Consider the following 25,618-nt stretch of genomic DNA (forward strand, 5'->3'; position numbering starts at 1 on the left):
TCTCGGGGTTTTGTCCAGTGGTCCAAGGTTTCTAGACAAGAGTGAAAGGGGAGAGAGCCCTCAAGGGTAGGTAGGAGGGTGGCTGGGTTAAGAACCTCACAAGGGGATATAGTGAGGCCTGGATTTTCCATCAGCATTACTTGATATCTGAGGATTCTTTGATCAGACATCCATAAATGGCTTCTCCTGTTTAGGAGTTGTTTACTTGGTGGCTGGTAAAAATAGTTAGTTTGCCCCCAAAGGAGAGTTTTAAAGCATCTTCTATCATGATTGCAATAGCTGCAAGATTTCGAAGGCAGGGGGGCCAACCTCAGGTAGTTGGATCGAGCCTCTTGGATAAGTAAGCTACAGGCTGGGGCTCAGATCCCAACCTTTGAGTTAACACTCCCAAGACTATTCCCTCTCTTTCATGGACATAAAGTTGGAATGATTTTTCTGGGTCTGGCAACCTCAAGGCAGGTGCCTGAGTTAAGGCCTGTTTTAGTGTAGCCTCTGCCTTCTTTTGAGGAGTTCCCCACATCAGTGGGATTGAATCATCTCATCCCTGTAAGTTTTCATATAAGGGCTGGGCAATTAGACCGTAGTTGGGTATACAGATTCTACAATAACCAGTTAGCCCCAGGAAAGCTCACAATTGTTTTCGAGTCGTGGGGGAGGGAAACTGGAGGATTCCTTGTATCCGATCAGAGGACAGCCTCCTGGACCCGTGTGTAATCTGAACTCCCAGGTAAGTGACCTTTGTCTTGACCATCTGTGCCTTAGCACGGGAGACTATATCACCTTTCTGCCAAGAAGTTTAGAACCTGAATTTCATGTTCTTGGGCACTTTTCTCATCTGGAGAGCAGATTAGTAGGTCATCTACGTATTGTAATATTTTCCCATTAGGTCCCAGGTCCAGATCTAGGAGATCCCGGCTAAGGGCCTGTTCAAACAGGTGGGGGCTATCTCTGAACTCCTGAGGTAATACTGTCCAAGTCATCTGTTGGTGTTTTTCTCCTGGGGCCTCCCGCTCAAAGGCAAAAAGGTATTGGGATTCTTTAGCCAGTGGTGTGCAAAACAAATGCATCTTTGAGATCCAAGACTGTAAACCACTTGGCACTGGGTGGGATTTCTCCCAAGATTACATAGGGATTGGGTACTGTGGGATGGAGGGGGACTACAGCTTCATTTATGATCTGTAGATCCTGAACCATTCGCTAGGTTCCGTCTTTTTTCATTACTAAGAGGATTGGGGTGTTACATGGCGAACTGGTGGGGACCAATAGCCCACAAGCAAGGAATTTATTTATTAAAGGCTGTAGTCCCTCCCGAGCCTCTCTTTTGAGAGGATATTGTTTCTGGTTAGGAAACTGAGTGGGATCTCGGAGGACAGTGATGACCGGTTCAGCTTGGTGGGCTTGTCCAGGAATCCCCTGGTCCCACACCTGGGGGTTAATTTTGTCTGCCCATAGTTTTTGGTCCCTCTCTATTGAAGGTTTAATGGGTTCTTCAGTAGTAACCAGGAGCTGTAGAGCTCTAGGGGCTGAAAAACTTCCCATCACAAGGGTGGTCCCCAGTTTAGTGAGTATATCTCTTCCCAATAAGGGAGTAGGACACTCAGGGACCACCAGAAACTGGTTGGAAGATATCTGTCCATCCCAGCAACAAAGAAGTGCTCAGGTGAATCTTTTAGTAGTTGCTTTTCCTGCAGCACCCAAAATGGTACAGGTTTGGGAGGAGAAGGCTCCGGAGTAGGAGAGCAAGGCAGAGTAGGTAGCCCCCGTTGTCAACTAAGAAATTCTTAGCCCTACCTGCCACATCCAGTTGCACCCTTGGCTCCAGCCCAGTGATGGTTATCTGTGACAGGCGGGCTGGCTGGAGCGGGCCGCTTCAGTTCTCTTGAACCATTGTGAGGGTAGGCTTGGCCCTTGACCTTGAGGCTCTTGGGTCCCGAGGGCAGGGTGCTGCCCAATGTCCCAGTTGATGGCATTTGTGGCAAGCCGTTCTAAGAGACTTGTCACGGTTTGGACACTCTGGCCCAATGCCCCACCTGTCTACAGATCAGGCATTTGTCTCGTGCCTTGTCCCTCAAGGACTCAGGGTTTGCCATAGGGCTTCTCTGGAGGGCGGCCAGCATCTGGGCATGCCTTGTCTCTTTCTTTCTCTCTTCCTGGGCCTTGGCCTCCTTCTCCTGTTCTCTGTTATAAAAGGTATTGGTGGCTGTCTGGACCATCTCATCTAAAGAGGCAGCAGGGTCCTGCTGTTGTAGCTGCTGTAACTTAATTCTGATATCTGATGCACATTGGGACAGGAATTTGTCCTTTAAAATCACCTGTCCCTCGTAAGAGTCTAAGTCCAGGTTGGTAAACTTTTGGAGGGCCTCTTTTAGCCTTTCCAGAAAGGCAATGGGGTTCTCACTGGGCTCCTGAGTTATTGCTGAGACCCAGACATAGCTAATTAATTTTTGTTGGGCTGCTTTCAGTCCTGCCTTCACACCGATTAGAAAATGATCTCTTTCCCAGATGTGCTCAGGGTCATTATAATTCCAATTAGGATCGGAGGAGGGGACTGCAGTTTCCCCTACTGGGTATCTATCACTGGACATGTGGAGCCCTGTTGCATACCTCCGGGCTTCCTTTAAGACCCTGGTATGTTCAGGATCAGATAAAGTTTGACTAAATATGACCATGATGTCTTTCCACGTCAAGTCAAAGGCCAAGGTAATATGTTGGAATGTATCTATATATTTGCCTGGGTCATCTGTATAGCTTCCCAGGTCTTGTTTGATCTGCCTTAGTTCTAAGAGGGAGAAGGGCTTATGGACCCGGGTTGGTCCAAATTCTCCAGTTTCAACTAAGGGACATACTTGAGCTGGCTTTTGTGGAGGAGGTGCTCCCGGATATGGGGGCAGGTTTGGGTACGAGGAAGGAGCACCAGGCAACTTGGGAGCTGTGGGAGGTGAGCCTTCACGAGGGGGTTCCTTTTCTTGGTTGCCTGTGCCTAACACCATTTGCCTAGTGGGCTCACTTTTAGGGTGTACTACAACCCCATACTTAAGACAGAGTTCCTTCATATCTCTTAGTCGGAAGAAAATTTGGACATAGGGGATCTCGGTCCATTTCCCTTGTCTTTTGCAGAATAATTCTAATGGCATGATGGTATTGTAATTTAAAGTTCCATCCTCAGGCCAGTGTTCCTCGTCCCCCAGTGGATACTGTGGCCACTCAGTGGCACAAAAGAATTTCAAACAACTTCTCCTTAGAGCTAGAGGGTTGAACAGCTTCCAGTTATCAAAGATACATCTCAAGGGGGTCTGCCGGGAAGTGGATTGGTTATTTCCCATCTGAAAGACAGTCGTGACAGGGAGAAAAGAAAAAGACCTCTTTGGATTTTCATGGGTGGACTTCCTTAGGGGTGAGCCTTTCTAAAGCTTATCCTACCCAGAACTGTTGCAACCTGAGAGCCACGTATCCCCGGGTCAGGGTGCAGATCCCCAGGCAGGCTGAGGCGTGACAGCCTCCTAGAGATCGAATCCCCGGGCAGGTCGAGGCGTGATGGCCTCCCGAGAACTGGGTCCCTGGGCAGGTCGAGGTGTGACGACCTCCTGGGACCCCTGGGACTAGAGGATCCCCAAACAGATTGAGGCGTGACAACCTTTCAAAGACCAGTCCCTAGGGAGGTCAAGGCGTGATGACCTCCTGGGACCCCCCGGACTGGAGTTTGGGCATCCCCAAGATCTCCAGTGTGACCAGTGCTGGGTAGAATTAAGAGGTTTGTAACTCATTGCTAGTTTGCCTACCGTGGACAGGAATAGATATGATGTAAGTTCATCCTACCTAGTACTGTTGCAACCTGAGAGCCAGGCGTCTCCGGGTCAGGGTGCAGATACCCAGGCAGGCTGAGGCATGACAGCCTCCTAGAGAGCGAATCCCCAGGGAGGTCGAGGCGTGACAGCCTCCCGAGAATTGGGTCCCTGGGCAGGTCAAGGCGTGATGACCTCCTGGGATCCCCAGGACTGGAGTTTGGGCATCCCCAAGATCTCCAGTGTGACCAGTATTGGGTAGGATTAGGGGGTTGGATATTATAGAGTATTTCCCTCCCAAGGCCGGCTATTTTCTGGTTGTCTCTCCAGAAGATTGTAGAGGCAACCTTATGGGTCTGGATGGGGCTCAGGAAAAGAGCATGAAACAGGAGGGAAGGGGGCAGAGCACAACCTTTGAAAGAATGACATAGCATAAGGGTATAATGTAAACCAATTAAAATCAGTTGGGTCCAAGATGACAAGTCAAATTCAAGTAAACCTTAATCCCCAATCTATAAGCCAACAGACACACCCAGAGGTGGCAGGGCAGCTCCAAGGCACAAGGACAAAAGAGGGAGGAGTGGGTGGTTCCCCAATGGCTGGGATGATCCTCTCACTCATTAGCATATGAATCCCACCCCCTCACAAAACCTGGAGAAGGCAATGGCACCCCACTCCAGTACTCTTGCCTGGACAATCCCATGAACGGAGGAGCCTGGAGGGCTGCACGCCATGGGGTCCCTGGGAGTCAGACACGACTGAGCGACTTCACTTTCACTTTTCAGTTTCATGCACTGGAGAAGGAAATGGCAACCCACTCCAGTGTTCTTGCCTGGAGAATCCCAGGACGGGGGAGCCTGGTGGGCTGACATCTACAGGGTCGCACAGAGTCGGACACAACTGACACAACTTAGCAGCAGTAGCAGCACAAAACCTAGCCAGGCCTAATACCATGGCCCCAGCCCTTGCCCTCGGCAATGGTTCACACCATGAAGAGTGGCTTCTCTCCAGATCCTAACAAATCCACCTCTTATCGCTTTGTCTCTCAATGAATTTTTGCAATGAGACATCGGAACCTGAGTTTCATTAGTTTAGGCTGGGCTTGAGTCCCGGGAGAGAGCTGAAGGACAGGAGGAAAAAGCAGTGGGAAAAACGTGCCAAGGAATCCCCTTCATAGCCCAAATTTCATGGAAAATTTGCTAAGTATCTGACTGGTGCTCACAGTTTCATTGGTCTGATGCTTGGCACAGAGAAGAGAAAGGACAGAAGAACCCCCACCAGCTTGTGTAACAGCTACTGGGGCTCAGCAGATAGCGCCTTTGGGACATGCTGAGGAGTAGCCTCTCCAGAGTCCCTCAGTTGTGCCCCCTGCTGCCTGCCTGTTCGAGGGAGGTTCGAGGAAACAAGAAACGGGAGATTGTAAAGGTCCCTCCAGCCATAGGAGCAAGGACCTCTTACCTTAACCGGAGGTCTTCTGGAATCTGAGACTGGGCCACATGAGCTTTCTGTGAGTTCATTTTTCACTGTCGTGGTTTCCAGCACCAAGGGCCTTCCCCTGCCATGGGTTTCTTCGCCTTCCACTTCTAGCGTGGGAGCTTCGCTGAGTTGGGCTCCTGCTGTGCTTGGCCTCTTCCGCGCGGAGGTTGTTTCAGCCAGGTTAAACCCGAGTCACGGCACCATAGATGTCACGCGAGTGTATGTTTCTCGATTCTTTGTCTCGTCACAACAAAGATTTGGAGTGACGGACATTAAAGCCCTCGGCGCGTCACAGCTCTCGGGTCTTGGACAAACCATGTTATAGCTCTTAGGCAAATCAAGTGTTACAGCTCTATTTTATTTAGATGATAGCCTGAGAATCCATCCTCGAAGTGTGAGGGCATGCCAACCCAAAGACTCGAAGAGAAGAGAGTGGAGGAGCGCGCGGGGAGGGGTGGGGGGGGGGTGGGGGTGGGGAGAGAGAGAGTGATAGAGGGAGAGAGAGAAAGAGCGAATGCTCGTAGGAGAGAGAGTCCGTGAGAAAGCACTTTGGCTCCTCCTTTTATAGGGCTTAGCCAGGAGTGCTGTTTGTTCTGCCTGAAGTCTTCACTCTGGTCCTCGGACCTTCCTTTGACCTTCCTTGTCTTTTAGCCACCGCCATTTTGGACTCCTTTTCCATATTCTACCTACCTAACAGTTGCATCATTAGAAATTAAGAACCTTAAGGGAAGTTTCAAGAATGATTAGATCAATTGAAGACCAGTTTTACTTGAAGACTTTGTTAGGGGCAGAACATGTAAGTCATGTATAAGCCACGGCCCTGGTCATCAGCTGATTGTTCAGTTTTTAAATAACAACCTTCAAGCAATGAAGAATTTTGACAAGCAAATATCAACTAGTTGCTCTGAGTTCAGTGCAAAAAGAATAAGGGGGGAACATGCATGACTGAAGAGTTTTTTTTGTTAGAGGTAGAAAGTTTTTAGGTCTTCTAAAACATTGGAATGAATTTATAGGACATGAACCCTCTTTTAATAGAGCTGAACAAAATGGAAAAACTCTCATATTTCTGAATGGGTTCAGGTATAGACATTAACTTACTACTACAAACTGAGGAAAGGACTGGTGGTATACTTCAAGGCTGATGCATCTGTGTGACCTTGATTCTAAACAGTGCTTTCTTGGTTGTAGAGTTCAATATCTATTCAATCATAACCTACTTCAGTGACAGTATTACTTAAAATGGTACAGCTGGGATTAAGCCTACTTTGCTATCAGCGCTCGGTGGTCCTGCAACAGTAAATGATGAAAAGATATGGTGTTCTGATTATTTGGTTTATTCAGTTTAGTTCAGTCACTCAGTCGTGTCCGACTCTTTGTGACCCCATGAACTGCAGCACGCCAGGCCTCCCTGTCCATCACCAACCCCCAGAGTTTGCCCAAACTCATGTCCATTGAGTCGGTGATGCCATCCAACCATCTCATCCTCTGTTGTCCCCTTCTCCTCCTGCCCTCAATCTTTCCCAGCATCAGGGTCTTTTCCAATGAGTCAGCTCTCTGCATCAGGTGGCCACGACTGAGTGACTGAACAACAAAATATGATCCAGCTATTTCACTCTTAGGTATCTATTCAAGAGAAATGAAAATATATGTCCACACAGACAATTATGCAAATGTACATAGGAGTATTATTCATAATAGCTCCAAACTTAAAAGCAATACAACTGCAATCAACTAGCAAATAAATGTAGTTTATCCACACAATAGAATAAAATTTATCTTTAAAAGGAACAAGTTGCTGACACATGAACAACACGGCTGAACAAAATACTATGCTAAGCGAAAGAAGCCAGACATAGGACTACATAATATACAGTATTCAGTATCCAATTTCAGTGCATGGGTTTCCCCCACATACACACCAAGCTACTCTTTGACACCAGTTGTTCAGTTCAGTCGCTCAGTCGTGTCTGACTCTTTGTGACCCCATGAACCGCAGCACGCCAGGCCTCCCTGTCCAACACGAACTCTTGGAGCCTGCCCAAACTCATGTCCATTGAGTCGGTGATGCCATCCAACCATCTCATCTTCTGTTGTCCCCTTCTCCTCCTGACCTCAATCTTTCCCAACATCAGGGTCTTTTCAAATGAATCAGCTCTTTGCATCAGGTGGCCAAAGTATTGGAGTTTCAGCTTCAACATCAGACCTTCCAGTGAACACCCAGGAATGATCTCCTTTAGGATGGACTGGTTGGATCTCCTTGCAGTCCAAGGGACTCTCAAGAGTCTTCTCCAACACCACAGTTCAAAAGCATCAATTCTTCGGTGCTCAGCTTTCTTTACAGTCCAACTCTCACATCTATACATGACTACTAGAAAAACCATAGGCTTGACGAGACAGACCTTTGTTGGCAAAGTAATGTCTCTGCTTTTGAATATGCTATCTAGGCTGGTCGTAACTTTCCTTCCAAGGAGTAAGCATCTGTTAATTTCATGGCTGCAGTCACCATCTGCAATGATTTTGGAGCCCCCCAAAATAAAGTCAGCCACTGTTTCCACTGTTTCCCCATCTATTTGCCGTGAAGTGATGGGACTGGATGCCATGGTCTTAGTTTTCTGAATGTTGAGCTTTAAGCCAACTTTTCCATTCTCCACTTTCACTTTTATCAAGAGGCTTTTCAGTTTCTCTTCACTTTCTGCCATAAGGGTGGTGTCATCTGCATATCTGGGGTTATTGATATTTCTCCCGGCAATCTTGATTCCAGCTTGTGCTTCTTCCAGTCCAGGGTTTCTCATGATGTACTCTGCGTAGAAGTTAAATAAGCAGGGTGACAATATACAGCCTTGACGTACTCCTTTTCCTATTTGGAACCAGTCTGTTGTTCCATATCCAGTTCTAACTGTTGCTTCCTGGCCTGCATAAGAGGAGATTAGGCTAGAAATTCACATTTTTCTTTTCCAAAGAATAACATACTTTATGCATGTTAAGAATTGTATTTGGTCTAGAACCTAGAAGAGATATATATTAGACAATATAAAATTAGATGCGTTTTACCCAGAAAAATGCCATAAACAGTTACATAAATATTCAAAAATAGGTGAAATAGACAGCTAGGAATATTTGACCCTTATGAGAGTGAGACGCAGTATGGAATGATAATTAAGGGCCAAAGTTGATGCCAGACGCTTTAGTATTTTTCCCTCTCAACTCTGCTGTTTAGCATTTTGGCCTTGAGAAAATCATTTCACATCTCCATGCCTTTGTTTATTGATTTGTATGAAGTTCTTTGAGAGAGCACATGTTTAGATCCACATGGTTGCTGCAAGCATGTGATGTCAGGACAAGTGCTCCTTTTGCTGCCAGAACATGGTTTATGAAGCTGCCTGCAGGTCTTTTGACTGTGGGCAGCTTTACTTCCAACATTTTACTGTAACCATTTTCAAATATACAGAAAGATTTAAAGAATTGTAGGGATGACCCATTTACCCACCACCATCAAAAAAAAAAAAAAAAGACTTGTTAACCATCTGCAATCATTCAATACATTTTAACATTATATTTACTGACAATAGAAGCACAGAAACATTCTCCCCTCACTGCAAATCCTTTTCAAAAGATATTGGACTTAAAAATTTAAGGAGCAGATTTTTCCTTAATTGATTATTGTATCAAATACAGTATTTTCAGTCCTTCATTATCACAGAGGAAGATTTATTTACCAGACCACCTGACCTGCATCTTGAGAAATTTATATGCAGATCAGGAAGCAACAGTTAGAACTGGACATGGAACAACAGATCATATCAGATCAGATCAGTCGCTCAGTCGTGTCCGCCTCTTTGCGACCCCATGAATCGCAGCACGCCAGGCCTCCGTGTCCATCACCATTCCCGGCGTTCACTCAGACTCATGTCCATCGAGTCAGTGATGCCATCCAGCCATCTCATCCTCTGTCATCCCCTTCTCCTCTTGCACCCAATCCCTCCCAGCATCAGGGTCTTTTCCAATGAGTCAACTCTTCACATGAGGTGGCCAAAGTACTGGAGTTTCAGCTTTAGCATCATTCCTTCCAAAGAAATCCCAGGGCTGATCTCCTTCAGAATGGACTGGTTGGATCTCCTTGCAGTCCAAGGGACTCTCAAGCGTCTTCTCCAACACCACAGTTCAAAAGCATCAATTCTTTGGTGCTCAGCCTTCTTCACAGTCCAACTCTCACATCCATACAAGACCACAGGAAAAACCATCGCCTTGACTAGACGAACCTTTGTTGGCAAAGTAATGTCTCTGCTTTTCAATATGCTATCTAGGTTGGTCATAACTTTCCTTCCAAGGAGTAAGCGTCTTTTAATTTCATGGCTGCAGTCACCATCTGCAGTGATTTTGGAGCCCCCCAAAATAAAGTCTGACACTGTTTCCACTGTTTCCCCATCTATTTCCCATGAAGTGATGGGACCGGATGCCATGATCTTCGTTTTCTGAATGTTGAGCTTTAAGCCAACTTTTTCACTCTCCACTTTCACCTTCATCAAGAGGCTTTTTAGTTTCTCTTCACTTTCTGCCATAAGGGTGGTGTCATCTGCATATCTGAGGTTATTGATATTTCTCCCAGCAATCTTGATTCCAGCTTGTGTTTCTTCCAGTCCAGCGTTTCTCATGATGTACTCTGCATAGAAGTTAAATAAGCAGGGTGACAATATACAGCCCTGACGTATTCCTTTTCCTATTTGGAACCAGTCTGTTGTTCCATGTCCAGTTCTAACTGTTGCTTCCTGACATGCATATAGGTTTCTCAAGAGGCAGGTCAGGTGGTCTGGTATTCCCATCTCTTTCAGAATTTTCCACAGTTTATTGTGATCCACACAGTCAAAGGCTTTGGCATAGTCAATAAAGCAGAAATAGATGTTTTTCTGGAACTCTCTTGCTTTTTCCATGATCCAGCGGATGTTGGCAATTTGATCTCTGGTTCCTCTGCCTTTTCTAAAACTAGCTTCAACATTAGGAAGTTCACAGTTCACATATTGCTGAAGCCTGGCTTGGAGAACTTTGAGCATTACTTTACTAGCGTGTGAGATGAGTGCAATTGTGTGGTACTTTGAGCATTCTTTGGCATTGTCTTTCTTTGGGATTGGAATGAAAACTGACCTTTTCCAGTCCTGTGGCCACTGCTGAGTTTTCCAAATGTGCTGGCATATTGAATGTGGCACTTTCACAGCATCGTCTTTCAGGATTTGGAATAGCTCAACTGGAATTCCATCACCTCCACTAGCTTTGTTCGTAGTGATGCTTTCTAAGGCCCACTTGACTTCACATTCCAGGATGTCTGGCTCTAGGTGAGTGATCACACCATCGTGATTTTCTGGGTCGTGAAGATCTTTTTTGTACAGTTCTTCTGTGTATTCTTGCCATCTCTTCTTAATATCTTCTGCTTCTGTTAGGTTCATACCATTTCTGTCCTTTATTGAGCCTATCTTTGCATGAAAATAGGAAAAGGAGTACGTCAAGGCTGTATATTGTCACCCTGCTTATTTAACTTCTATGCAGAGTACATCATGAGAAACGCTGGGCTGGAAGAAGCACAAGCTGGAATCAAGATCGCTGGGAGAAATATCAATAACCTCAGATATGCAGATGACACCACCCTTATGGCAGAAAGTGAAGAGGAACAAAAAGCCTCTTGATGAAAGTGAAAGTGGAGAGTGGAAAAGTTGGCTTAAAGCTCAACATTCAGAAAACGAAGATCATGGCATCTGGTCCCATCACTTCATGGGAAATAGATGGGGAAACAGTGGAAACAGTGTCAGACTTTATTTTGGGGGGCTCCAAAGTCACTGCAGATGGTGACTGCAGCCATGAAATTAAAAGACGCTTACTCCTTGGAAGGAAAGTTATGACCAACCTAGATAGCATATTCAAAAGCAGAGACATTATTTTGGCAACAAAGGTCCATCTAGTCAAGGCTATGAGTCAAGGCTATGGTTTTTCCTGTGGTCATGTATGGATGTGAGAGTTGGACTGTGAAGAAAGCTGAGCGCTGAAGAATTGATGTTTTTGAAACGTGATGTTGGAGAAGACTCTTGAGAGTCCCTTGGACTGCAAGGAGACCCAACAAGTCCATTCTAAAGGAGATCAATCCTGGGTGTTCTTTGGAAGGACTGATGCTAAAACTGAAACTCCAGTACTTTGGCCACCTCGTGCGAAGAGTTGACTCATTGGAAAAGACCCTGATGCTGGGAGGGATTGGACGCAGGAGGAGAAGGGGACGACAGAGGAGGAGATGGCTGGATGGCATCACCGACTTGATGGACTTCAGTTTGGGTGAACGCCAGGATTTGGTGATGGACAGGGAGGCCTGGCGTGCTGCAATTCATGGGGCTGCAAAGTGTTGGACAAGACTGAGTGACTGAACTAAAGAGTAGCCCATTTGGGGGATGCTTGTTCTGAACCCGTATAGACCAAATTTTTATGTTTTTCACTCTGGTCCTGGGATATTTCTAATTTTTCAGGAGTGGTCCCTTTTTATCACTTTGTCTCCCTTGTGAAATCGTAGCTAAAATGGGATAGAAATAATTAATGGAGGAAACTAAGACACTGATTAAAATAGATATTTGTTTTTATTATTTCTTTTGGATTATTTCCACATTTCATATTTAAATTGTGGTATATGATCTTAGAATTAAGCTCTGACAACTAATTATCTCCATTATGCTGATCTCCCACTTTTCATCATTGCTTACCTCTTAGAATTTTGATTATTTCTTAAATTTCATCATGTGTAATAAATCCATACTAACTTGCAATATTTGAGGAAGTAGAGAGAAGACTAAACTAACTAGCTTAAAATCTTCAATACAGTGTTTTTCAAAGAATGTTATATTTTCATTTGTGTGTATATGTATATATAAAAAACATAAATCACATATTACCTAACATGATCCTTAAGGAATTTTCAATTTCTTTAGTCTTGGTTTTGCATGTAAATGGAAAATTTCTAAGTGCTTGAGGTTACTTTGAAAGAGTCCTTAATAGTTTAACCAGTAACCCTTAAAGCTTAGGTATACTCTTATTTAGTAAACCTTTTTTATTTTTCTCATAGCTAGGTTGAGTCCATTTAGCTCAGCTATATGAAGTATTAAATTATTAAGTAGAGTGGAGCTGCTAGGATATTTTTAGAGAAAAATCTACAGTGCTCTCCATATACATGTGCATTTGCATGACTATTACATCCACTACACACGCTGATGTATATGTGCACATGTACTACAGTCCCTGAGCACACCATGTATTGTGGGCAATTGGAGGACATGATCTTTGGGTATAAACTAGACCAAGCTTTCTGAGGGCAGGAAGCATGGCCCTTGACATTCTTCTTCTGTGTAAACATATCTGCCAAAGACTTAGCTTGGTGCCCGTCTTAGTTGGGGGCAGCCTTTATGAGAAGCAGCTCCAGTTCCTTTCTGCCTTTCCGTCTGGGTGCTGGTGAATGGGAGGGAGGCTGTGTTGGGGGAAAGCTGGGAGGTTGAGCTGTGCAGTGTGCCTTCTTATAGGTAGGAGTGTGACTTCTCACCTGTTCCTGATTCTCTTGCTGCACACCATAAGCACAGTAGTTAAGAGCACAGGCTTTGGTGTCAGCCCTGGATTTGAACCTTGGCACTCTCATTTTCCAGCTGTGGGATAAATCTTGAACAGATCTAGTTAATCTCTCCAAGCTTCATTTTCCTGATCTAGAAAACAGAGATCATAATTACACCCTCACCAGGTATATATGTACTCTTGGAAGGAATTTTTACACTGGCAAACAGGTGATTCTTGCCTTACTATTGAGTAGATCAGTTTATCATCAACTTTACATAATCAGCCTTTCTGAAAAAGACCATTTTGACTAAAGGTACAACCAGTCCTCTGCAACCACCGGTTCCACAGCCACAGATTCAACCAACCTCATATAGATGACATTCCTCGGGGAAAAAATTCCAGGAAGTTCTAAAAACCAAAACTTAAACTTGCTGTAGGCCAGTGACTATTTACATAGCATTTACATTGTATTGGGTATTATAAGTAATCTAGAGATATTTCGGAGAAGGCAATGGAACCCCATTCCAGTACTCTTGCCTGGAAAATCCCATGGATGGAGGAGCCTGGTGGGCTGCAGGCCATGGGGTCACTAAGAGTTGGACATGACTGAGTGACTTCACTTTCACTTTTCACTTTCATGCATTGCAGAAGGAAATGGCAACCCACTCCAGTGTTCTTGCCTGGAGAATCCCAGGGACGGGGGAGCCTGGTGGGCTGCCGTCTGTGGGGTCGCACAGAGTCGGACACGACTGAAGTGACTTAGCAGCATTAGCAGCAGCAGAGATATTTTAAAGTGTACAAGAGGATGTGAGTAGATTCTATGCAAATACTATGCCAATTTATGTAAGGGACTTGAGCATCTGTGAATTTTTGCATCCATGGGGGTCCTGGAACCGACACCACATGGATACTGATAGACCACTGTTTGGGGGGATTTTTGTTTTAATTTTGAAATGGTAGATTTTTTGCAAGTTAATTAAAATGTAAAGGTTTTCATAAACTAAGACTTTTCAACAGTCAGATGATAAATGTATAACTGATACCTACAGATGAAATGGGCTTTGCAGGTTGTTCAGTTGGTAAAGAATCTGCCTGCAGTGTCAGAGACCCAGGTTTGATCTCTGGGTTGGGAAGATCCCCTAGAGAAGGAAATGGTAATCCACTCCAGTATTCTTGCCTGGAAAATCCCATGAACAGATACTATCCATGGGGTAGCAAAGAGTTGGACATGCCTATGCGGCTAACAAGGATGAAAAGGAAAATGTACCACCAGACCAGACTGTGACTAGGGTTGTTAAATCAGCATCGTTCCTGACAGTGCAGGGTCAAATTCCCAAAAGGAATTTGATTGGCTTAACTCAGCCTGAGAATAGATTCCCCGTTGGCCATATCCTCCTATTTCAGTCAGGGTCACAAGACACAAACACAAACTGGGGGAAGTCAGATGAGTATGGGAGGCAATGACAGACGTCTCTAAGCTCTGTGAGGGTCAAAGGCAGTAAGGATTTACTAAACTTTGAACATTGGTAGAAAAATGACCATAAAAAAAAATTGAGTATTGATGATAGATAAAACCTTGAAAGTGTGAGATCATTCAGGCAGAATGCAGATGGAGAAGGGCCAAAGACAGCTGACTAGGGAAACCTGACATCCATGAGAAGACACGGGGAACTAGAAGAGAAACCAATTACCAGGAATGCAGAGCTATGTGATGTTTCATATTAGAAGGTGTAAAGAAGATGAAAATAACTGATAATGCTAATTGAGAGTCTTTACAAGAGAATGTCTGAAAGCAGCTACATGTAAAGGGATGATGTTGGGATTCCCCAGAAGCTCAGTGGTAAAGAATCCACCTACAACACAGGAGCCATAAGAGATGTTAGTTGCATCCCTGGGGTGGGAAGATCTCCTAGAGCAGGGCATGGCAACCCACTCCTGTTTTCTTGCCTGGAGAATCCCATGAACGCAGGAGCCTGTTGGGTTACAATCCATAAGGTCACAGAGTCAGACACCACTGAAGTGATTTAGCATGCACAGAACATTTTCTAACACTATATTAAAAAACTCAAAATGGATTGGAGACCTAATTGTAATACTGGAAACCATACAACTCCTAGAAGAAAACATAGGCAGAACATTCTTTGACATAAATTGAAGCAATTTTTTTTTTTGATCTGTCTCCTAAGGAAAAGCAAATAAAGGCAAAAATAAACAAATGAGACCTAATTAAACTTAAAAGCTTTTACACAGCAAAAGAAACCACCAACAAAACAGAAAGACAACCTACTGAATGGGAGAAGATATTTGCAAAACAATATGACAGATAAGGTATTAATATCTTAAATATATAAACAGCTCATACAACTGAACATAAAAAAACCCACAAACTTGATTAAAAAATGGGCAAAAGACCTGAATAGACCTTTTTTCCAAAGAAGACATATGGCCAACAGGCACTTGAAAAGATGCTCACATTGTTAACCATCAGAGAACTGTAAATTAAAACCACAATGTGATGCCATCCATAATAGCTGTTCTCAAAAAGATCGCAAATAACGAACGCTGGTGAGGCTGTGGATAAAAGTGAACTCCCGTGCCCTGTTGGTGGGAAAGTAAATTGGTGCAGCCACTGTGAAAAACAGTACATATGGAAGTTTCTCTCAAAAACTAAAAGTAGAAATACCATGTAAACAAGCAATTCTACTTCTGGGAATATATCTGAAAAAAAAAAAGGAAAACACTAATTCAAAAAGATACCTGCGGGGATGTCGCTGGTTCTCCAGTGGTTAGGTCTCAGTGCTTTCACTGGGGACGGCAGGGTTCAGTTCATGGTCAGGGAACTGAGGTGCTATGAGCCGCAAGAGTGCAGTCAAAAAGAAAAAGATACACCCCAGTGTTCACTGCAGCATTGTTTACGAACAATCCAGATACGGAAGCAACTTACGTGTCCATCAATGGATGAATGGATAAAGAAGATGTGGGATATAGATACATACACATATATACGCACAAACACAATGGTATTTGATTCAGCTACAAATAAGAATGAAATTTTGCCATTTGCAACAATATGGATTGACTTGGATGGTATTACAGTAAATGAAATAAGCAGAGAAAGATAAATCCTGTAAGATATCACTTATATGTGGAATCTGAAAAATAAAACAAACTAGTGAACATAACAAAAAAGAAAAAGATTCACAGGTATAGAGAACATGCTAGTGGTTACCACTGGGAGCGAAAAGAGGGGAGGGGCAAGATGGGGTAAGGGATTGAGAAGTGCAAACTACTCTGTATTAAAAGAGCTACAAGGATATATTGTATAACAGGGAATTTAGCTAATATTTCATCATTGCAAATGAAATATAGCCTTTAGAATTTTTGAACCATGTTATACACCTGAAACTATTATAATATCAACTATATCTCAATAATTAATAGATAGATAGATGGATAGAAGGTCTGAAAGACATCCTATGGATCTACCAGTGTAGTGGGTCAGAGGCCAAACTACAAGTGTACAATGATTGGGGAATAAGATAGAAACACAAATGTTCATCATATTATACTACCAAGAAGCCTGATTGCAAGTTGGAGAAGAGAAATTAAAGGAAAATTAGAGGGGAACATAGCATCAGTGGAGGATATTAAAACTTTGTTTGAGATAAAAGTCTTAAGCGTATTTGTCAACTGAGGAGAAAAGGCCAACCAAGAGGGTGAGTGGAAGATGCAGGAGGAAAATGATGAATGAAACAAGAATCTCTGGGAGGTCTGAGGGAACAGGGTGGTAGGTGGAGGCATCAAATTTTTCAAAAAATATATTAACACGGTCAGTTAATACAGAAAGTGAAGAGGAACTAAAAAGCCTCTTGATGAAGGTGAAAGAGGAGAGTGAAAAAGTTGGCTTAAAGCTCAACATTCAGAAAACGAAGATCATGGCATCCGGTCCCATCACTTCATGGGAAATAGATGGGGAAACAGTGGAAACAGTGTCAGACTTTATTTTTGGGGGCTCCAAAATCACTGCAGATGGTGACTGCAGCCATGAAATTAAAAGATGCTTACTCCTTGGAAGGAAGGTTATGACCAACCTAGATACCATATTGAAAAGCAGAGACATTACTTTGCCAACAAAGGTCCATCCAGTCGAGGCTATGGTTTTTCCTGTGGTCATATATGGATGTGAGAGTTGGACTGTGAAGAAGGCTGAGCACCAAAGAATTGATGCTTTTGAACCGTGGTGTTGGAGAAGACTCTTGAGAGTCCCTTGGACTGCAAGGAGATCCAACCAGTCCATTCTGAAGGAGATCAGCCCTGGGATTTCTTTGGAAGGAATGATGCTAAAACTGAAACTCCAGTACTTTGGCCACCTCATGTGAAGGATTGACTCATTGCAAAAGACTGATGCTGGGAGGGATTGGGGGCAGGAGAAGAAGGGGACGACAGAGGATGAGATGGCTGAATGGCATCACTGACTTGATGCACATGAGTCTGAGTGAACTCCGGGAGTTGGTGATGGACAGGAAGGCCTGGCGTGCTGCGATTCATGGGGTCACAAAGGGTCGGACATGACTGAGTGACTGAACTGAACTGAACTGAACTGAGAGGCTTTTCCGTTTACCTACTGGGGGAGGCCCAGCTGCAGCCAGAACTGGGCCCCTACTCCCACCCTGCCTTGAGCCACACACAGCTTTAAAGGTCATGGCTTTGTGTCAGGACAGCAGCAGAACCCTCTCCTCCTATAGATTCTTGGCCTTTCTTCGATGGCTCCCAAGAAGCAGCCAACGTAGTGGCTAGTTCTGTCCTATTAGGCTGAGAGGCCTTTTACATGAGTCCAGCAGGAAATGTGAACCTATCTTTTTTTTTTTCTTTTTGTAAGTCAAAGAATGTTGCTTGCTGTCAGGTTCTGCAAGGATCAAGTCTTCAGCTACTTCAGTCACTGATGACAGTACACCCTGGGAAGAATTAAGGATGAAAAACAGGATGAAGCACTCTATATTTTGGCAAAACAGTTCCCTTAGACAGTTACATAGATTTCAAGAAAAACTTTTATGAACCCAGATTCTTGTATCTTCACATATATAGAAAAGCACTAAAATCATTAACTGAGATATCTTTTCCTCTGGATTAACAGTAACCTTTTACTGAGATGCATGCTTTCCTGCACCAATTCCCTAGTCAAAGTCATCTTTATACTGACTTTCCTCCTGTCTCTTTGGAGCAGGCCCCCCCAAGCTATGGAGGGGATGATTCCCAAGCTAGAGTCTTTAGTAAGACCCTGAATAGAACTCAGCTCAACTCTGCATTTTTCTTTCAGTCTACACTTTCATTTGGCCACTAAATATTAATTAAGTACCTGCTGTTTCCCAGGCACCATCTCAGGCTCCGATTCCTCACACTGGAATATTATGCACCTTAGAGGCCGACAGGCCAAAACCAGCTAGGCGTATTTTCTAAACTTTGTTGGCATCTGTCCTTACTTCTCTGATTTGCCAAGTTTCTTCAACTGTACACACACCACCATTTGGATCTAAACCAGGGTTCTTTTGTAGACCCTGCCTTAAGAGTCAGCAGAGGGAGATCTCCCTAGATAGTGAACTCTTCTATAAATTGGAAGCTGGAATTCTACAGTCCTAATCATGACCTATGGCTTGAGCTTTCCTGCTTCATTCCAGTTTCTGTTTAACTGCTGATGCTGCAGTTCCCGTAAGCACAGCTCCCACAGGTTAGTGGGAGTGTTATGTGAACATAAGTTTTATTCTTCATTTTCTCCTGCTGGGTGAGCCTTGCTTGTCTTGGACTGTCGACCATCGCAGTCCCCTTCCCCAATAGGCGTGGGAGTGCTAGCCCGTCCTTTCATGACGCCGAGCCCTACCACAGTGACAGGTGAGGGGAAAATCAACTGGGAACAGAAGCATTCTGCTTCTTGCCTCATATAACAACAGAGAATGCTTCCTGTACACTGTCCAGAAGCCAGAGAGAGTAAGTAGAATGGCAAATGGATGATGTTCTGGGTGCTCTGTAAGCCAGACTTGGGTCTGCTCACTTTGCCTAAAGCCATTAACCTCATTCATGGAAGGAAAAGGGATGCAGGAGACAGAAAACAGTGTTCTTTCTAGTTCTGGTTCTGCTGCTGAATTTGTCACTTTCCCCTTGGAAAATCATTTGTCCACTTTGGGATTCACTTTGCTCAGCTGTAAAATGAGGTTTTGAACTCTGCATAATTCCCTTCCATCTCAGAAACAGACTTAACAGGTCTAGATTCTGGGGAAGCCACAGAGTTTTGAACAATTGAACTAGTTACCCACATTTATAAATCAGAAGGTTTTCCAAAAAATATGAATTACTGGCTTCTCTTGAAAAATTGGCAACCTGACCCTGCATTTCTGCACAGCTGCCATGGTCCCAGTGAATACTGGTTTCCCTGTTACACAGGGCATGTCTCTTTAGGCATCGTTTCTACCTGGTCAACTTTGCTGACCCCTGTAGGCAAAGGGTCCCATTTTAGGACTGGAATTTAGCACAGTTTCATCATAATTAAAAGTGAGGGTGTGTCCCCCCATTATAATTCAAATGATGGCTGGCCTCTGGCTTAATCTATGACTCTGACTTATATATTTAATTCATTACAAGCAGAAGCTAAGAAGGGCACTTGGAGCTGGGCAGGGGTGCTCACAGCGGGGAACCGAAGAGCGCTGGGGCTGCTTATGGTAATTTGACATATAACTCGGAGCCTGATTGTGTCAGGTGAGGCAACCTGGATGGTTTATTCTCTGTTCCGAGTTAACAGGCTCCCATCACATCAGTGTCTCTGTGAATATGAGATGAGCATCCCCAGGAAAGCAAAGCCTCAAAATGTCAAGTTGCTCGGGAGGAAAGGTTTTGCACAGTGAGCGCAGAAGGATTTGTGTGGCTTCTAGGCTTAATAGTTAATCTTTTATTAACTGTCTTTCTTTTCTTTTTCTTATTAACCTTATTATTCCTTTCAGTCGGATCTAACTAGGGAAATGATGTAAAGGAGGTGTTTTTATTTCTGCTTTTCAATAATGTAACAGGACCCCACCGAGGCAGCCCTTCACAAATGGTGATTTCTCCTGGGGAGGAGGAAAATTCACTGCTTTGTGTGCATATAAAGCATGCCAAATATCCCAAGTTGTTTCTCTTCTGAAAAGAACTCCCTTACACCTCCCTCATAATGCTGATTTTTCTAATTTTACAGAGGAGAAAACTGAGGCTGCAGGTATTTAAATGACTTTCTCAGTGGGAGTGCAGTCTAAGAAATGTTAGAATCAAGGCTACACCGGCTCTTCTGACTGGCACCACTGCCTCGGAAGGTCTGTCCTTGCTCTCCTTCCAGTTCAGTTCAGTTGCTCAGGCGTGTCCGACTCTTTGCGGCCCCATGAATTGCAACACACCAGGCCTCCCTGTCCATCACCAACTCCCGGAGTTCACTCAGACTCACGTCCATCGAGTCGGTGATGCCATCCAGCCATCTCATCCTCTGTCGTCCCCTTCTCCTCCTGCCCCCAATCCCTCCCAGCATCAGAGTCTTTTCCAATGAGTCAACTCTTCGGAAGAAGCACAAGCTGGAATCAAGATTGCCGGGAGAAATATCAATAACCTCAGATACGCAGATGACACCACCCTTATGGCAGAAAGTGAAGAGAAACTAAAAAGCCTCTTGATGAAGGTGAAAGAGGAGAGTAAAAAAGTTGGCTTAAAACTCAACATTCAGAAAATGAAGATCATGGCATCTGGTCCCATCACTTCATGGGGAATAGATGGGAAAACAGTGGAAACAGTGTCAGACTTTATTTTCTTAAGCTCCAAAATCACTGCAGATGGTGACTGCAGCCATGAAATTAAAAGATGCTGACTCCTTGGAAGGAAAGTTATGACCAACCTAGATAGCATATTGAAAAGCAGAGACATTACTTTGCCAACAAAGGTCTGTCTAGTCAAGGCTATGGTTTTTCCAGTGGTCATGTATGGATGTGAGAGTTGGACTGTGAAGAAAGCTGAGCACCAAAGAATTGATGCTTATAGCTGTGAAAAGAAGAGAAGTGAAAAGCAAAGGAGAAAAGGAAAGATATAAGCATCTGAATGCAGAGTTCCAAAGAATAGCAAGAAGAGATAAGAAAGCCTTCCTCAGCGATCAATGTAAAGAAATAGAGGAAAACAACAAAATGGGAAAGACTAGAGATCTCTTCAAGAAAATCAGAGATACTAAGGGAACATTTCATGCAAAGATGGGCTCGATAAAGGACAGAAATGGTATGGACCTAACAGAAGCAGAAGATATTAAGAAGAGGTGGCAAGAATACACAGAAGAACTGTACAAAAAAGATCTTCACGACCCAGATAATCACGATGGTGTCATCACTCACCTAGAGCCAGACATCCTGGAATGTGAAGTCAAGTGGGCCTTAGAAAGCATCACTATGAACAAAGCTAGTGGAGGTGATGGAATTCCAGTTGAGCTATTTCAAATCCTGAAAGATGATGCTGTGAAAGTGCTGCACTCAATATGCCAGCAAATTTGGAAAACTCAGCAGTGGCCACAGGACTGGAAAAGGTCAGTTTTCATTCCAATCCCAAAGAAAGGCAATGCCAAAGAATGCTCTCCTTTAGGTGATCCCAAAATTTTAAAATATAGAATTAAGACGGGAAATGATTAGTACAAAAGCAAGCATCACTATAGGAGTGCAGATGGTAAGCAATCTTCCTGCCTAAACGAAAGAATCTGGCTGCAATGCAGGAGACCTGGGTTCAATCCCTGGGTTGTGAAGATTCCCCTGGAGAAGGAAATGGCAACCCACTCCAGTATTCTTGCCTAGAGAATTCCATGGACAGACCGTGAGGTTGCAAAGAGTTGGAGACGACTGAGCGACTAATACACACACACAAGGATCACTATATAGGGTAGAGAACGTGTGCGATCCAGAAGTGATAGATAGGAGTTTTCTCAATGAGTGGGTGGTTCCTGTTACCATTATAAAAGATTACAAAGTCAACATAATCTTTGCCTGGGACTGTCCCAGTTAGCCTCAAACTAGGTTATTTATTAATAGTACCTTTATTTTTTACTCTAAAACAGGTTCTGTTTTAAACAATAAATTATGTGGTCAGCTACTATACATTTATGCACCTTTATGATGTTTATTTGGAGAAGGCAATGGCACCCCACTCCAGTACTCTTGCCTGGCAATTCCCATGGATGGAGGAGCCTGGTGGACTGCAGTCCATGGGGTTGTGAAGAGTCGGACATGACTGAGCGACTTCCCTTTCACTTTTCACTTTCATGCTTTGGAGAAGGAAATGGCAACCCACTCCAGTGTTCTTGCCTGGAGAATCCCAGGGATGGGGGAGCCTGGTGGGCTGCCGTCTATGGAGTGACACAGAGTCAGACATGACTGAAGGACTTAGCAGCAACAGCAACAGCAATGATGTTTATTATGAGGCTTTCCAGGTGGTGCTAGTGGTAAAGAACCCACCTGCCAGTGCTGGAGATGTAAGAGACATGGGTTCGATCCCTGGGTCGGGAAGATCCCCTCGAGTAGGGCATGGGAACCCACTCTAGTATTCTTGCCTGGAGAATTCCACGGATAGAGGAGTGTGGCGTGTTCCATGGGGTCGCAAAGAGTCGGACATGGACTGAGCGACTGACACATGAAGTTCCTTGACTGACCGTGAAGCTCCCTTCAATTCCTCCATTTTATTTGTATTTCTTTTAAAGACATTCGATATTCCACCCTGCATTATGTAGTTACTTAGTGCATGTTTCCTGATGTTCTTACTAGTAAGTTTTCTGGGGTAACCTCTAGGTCCGCAATGCCTAGTGCTTATTTAGAAATGCAATCTCTATGGGTTGAATGAGGGAAAAAATGAATGAAAGAGAAAAAAAGAAATGGGGTGAGAAATAAGACACACACTTAAAGTTTAAAGAGAAAGCAGAGAATTGAGATGTGGTATTAATAAATGGGAAGAAGTACATTAAATCTTCAGTGTAGTGGTGTTTCAAATAAAACAAATATCTCAGAGGAACTAAAAATAGGAGCAGAATTTTTTCCCACTGATGCCTGGCCTATTATTTGTCTATATGTGGAGATTTGACTAATTACCAGAGTAGAGTTTTTGCTGCAACTTCAAATGATTTGCAAAGAAGACCATACAAATGAACTCAGTTGATATGGAAAAACTAGCATTTTATGTCTAGAGGCATAATCGAAGATCAGAACTTGGGTATCAGATCCAGGGCTCAGAATTGGACTCGAGGGACCTGCTCCTTTTCCTGCAGTCCTGTGGTCTCATAGTTACCTTCCTCCTGTCAGAGTCTGCCTTACCTCCCACATCTTCCTCACTCCCCAAGTGTGGCTTTTATGTTTAGATTTTTGAATCAGCAGTATTCATAGGGAGCAACATTTTAAAACCTAAAATTGCAACCTGGGTTGAATGTTTTGGTCACAATGATAAAGATAGTGGAGCACAGAACATCTCTTACAACTTTGTCCAAGACTGAGCTGGAGATTGGAACTGAGGTGATACAGAAGTCAGAAAGAACATGTAGAAGACTCTAGAAAGTCCCACAGTTGTAGGGTCTGGCAGTCTGGAGGACCGGGGGCAGGGCAAATAGTGGACTTAGTGCAGAAGAAGGACACCATGGGAGGTTTAGGAGGGGCAAACTCCCTGGGAGAAGGGGAGTAGGTAGGGTGCTGTCCAATGCACCATGGGGCCGGGGCCAGGAGGAGGGCAGTGAGGAGGGAGGAGGCAGCAGAATTTTAAGTGGCAGGGGACCATCCACCATTGGCAGGGATTCTCTCCTGAGGAGCTTGGGTCCTTCTCAAAGGAGGAAGATTTTCTCACAACTCTGTCAAAAAGTCATGTTTTCCCTTCTCTTTTACCCCAGTGACTATGTCCAGAAAGTATCCAGAAAAGGAGGGAAATAGGAAAGCCTGAAACAAAAAGCCTGAAAAGCCCTCTAGAGAAGGTAGACTGCTCTGTTGTGAAGAGTTCTCATTTGAGCTAAAAGAGTTCTGTCTTTAAACAAGTGGACAGCGTTGCTTCAGGGGGAGCTGATTTGATTGGAGGCAAAGTTTGGACAACACCAGCATCACCCAGTTCCTAATTTTCCTCAAAAGACCCAGTGCTTCAGTGACATTAAAATGTCATTTTGAATATTTTTCTACAGCTAGGCATTTTTCTGGGGGAAAAAGTTTCTCTATAAAACTGGAGCTTTATGTTGAGAAACCAAATGCAGAGAGAGCCATTTGGTGTTCTACTTGCTATCTTTAAAATCAAACTTGAAAAGACTTCTAGGTCTGGATACAGTGCCTTCCTGTCTCTGAACCTGCAGACAGGGTAGCATATTGCTGGCAGATGAGAGAACTGAACAGGCGCCTGACCCCTGGAGGACCCAGTGATGGATTCTAGCAAGAGAGGGTAAGTTAGGGAAGTTATCTGCTGGAGGTTCTGCTTTACCTAAGGAGGTGTGGAAGGTCAGAGTCAGAGCCTACCTAGGATTAGACATCCGTAGCAACCAGTAAGCAGTCTTGAGCCTTTTGTAGCTCTTTGTGGAGATTAAACATGTTCAGAATTCAGGGTTTTGTTTTATTTTTTTCTGCCAGATTTTTAAAAAAGAGATCCTGAGAAATAGGTGCTGCCCCTGCCCTCGATTCATCCAGATGGACAGACTGGGAAGCTCCTGAAGGTCAAGTCTGTATTAGTAGGCCCCCACTAAAGAGAGGGTAGGCCAGCTAAAAAGCCTCCAAACTTGAAGCAGGATCCCACTTGCTATGGAAAAATTACTCGGTTGGGGTGTCTAGATTGCTCTGTGTCTTGGATGTACATGGAGAATGTATTTTTGTTTGTTTGCTTTTTGGCCACACAGCACCTCCTGTGGGATCCTAGTTCCCTGACCAAGGATCAAACCTGGGCCCTCAACAGTGAAAGCACAGCAGAATCCTAACCACTGGACCGCCAGGGAATTCCTTCATGGAGAATATGATCCCTACTCGCCACATTCACATCTAGATGAACATTAAATTCACACAGGGAATTGTTGAACTTGTGTGTAAATTTGAGCTTGCTTTGTTTTTATATTGTAAATTGTCTTGCTGGGTGTTTTCTGACACTTTGCTATGAACTTCTAACTTGCTTCTAAATTGCTGAATGCCACACTTTCCTGACTGTTCTAGTTTTCTCTGAAATGCACAGGAGATGTCTGTAGGTTTGGCAAGCCTCTCCTCACCCTCTTCTCTGCACTCTTATTCCAAAGGTATGCGCTCAGCATTTAAAAGCCTTTAATCAACTTCCCTCTAAGCTCCCCTAAGCAGACTTGTGCTCACACTTTTAATGAAGGTAAAACAGTTGTAGTTTTAATCAGCTCATTTAGAAGACCATATCTATCCTTAACCTTTGTCATATATTCCCCCAAAGCTCAACATTTCTTCCAAACTTTGATAATGTTATTTTTGTAAATGCATGCCAAGTCTGTGAATCAGGGCTTTTTTAAAAATCTAAACTTGTTTTTCAGATGTACCAGTATGAGAATTGTGGGTGCGGGAAGCAGTGTCAGAAACTGAAGGGTTAGAAGGACTTCCCTGGTGGTCCAGTGGTTAAAACTGTGTTACCATTGCAGGAGGCCTGGGTTTGATTCCTGGTCAGGGAACTAAGATCCCACGTGCCACACAGTCAACCCCCCAAAACAACAAAAAACACCAAAATGAACCAATAATACCTGATGACCAAGGAACCTTCATCAGTTCAGTATGAGTTCAGTCACTCAGTCGTGT

The 25,618-nt window shown here is 44.0% G+C and overlaps 1 long non-coding RNA gene across 1 annotated transcript; it reads left to right on the forward strand.

Annotated features, from left to right (window-relative positions):
- Window positions 1–5,749: 5,749 nt before the first annotated feature.
- On the forward strand, window positions 5,750–24,907 carry LOC139179966 (uncharacterized). The gene is made up of 2 exons (XR_011564268.1): window positions 5,750–24,266; window positions 24,715–24,907. It is a non-coding gene; the product is annotated as an uncharacterized lncRNA (long non-coding RNA).
- Window positions 24,908–25,618: the final 711 nt, after the last annotated feature.

This window comes from Bos indicus, chromosome 26, assembly GCF_029378745.1.
Source record: "Bos indicus isolate NIAB-ARS_2022 breed Sahiwal x Tharparkar chromosome 26, NIAB-ARS_B.indTharparkar_mat_pri_1.0, whole genome shotgun sequence".
Lineage (NCBI taxonomy): Eukaryota > Metazoa > Chordata > Mammalia > Artiodactyla > Bovidae > Bos > Bos indicus.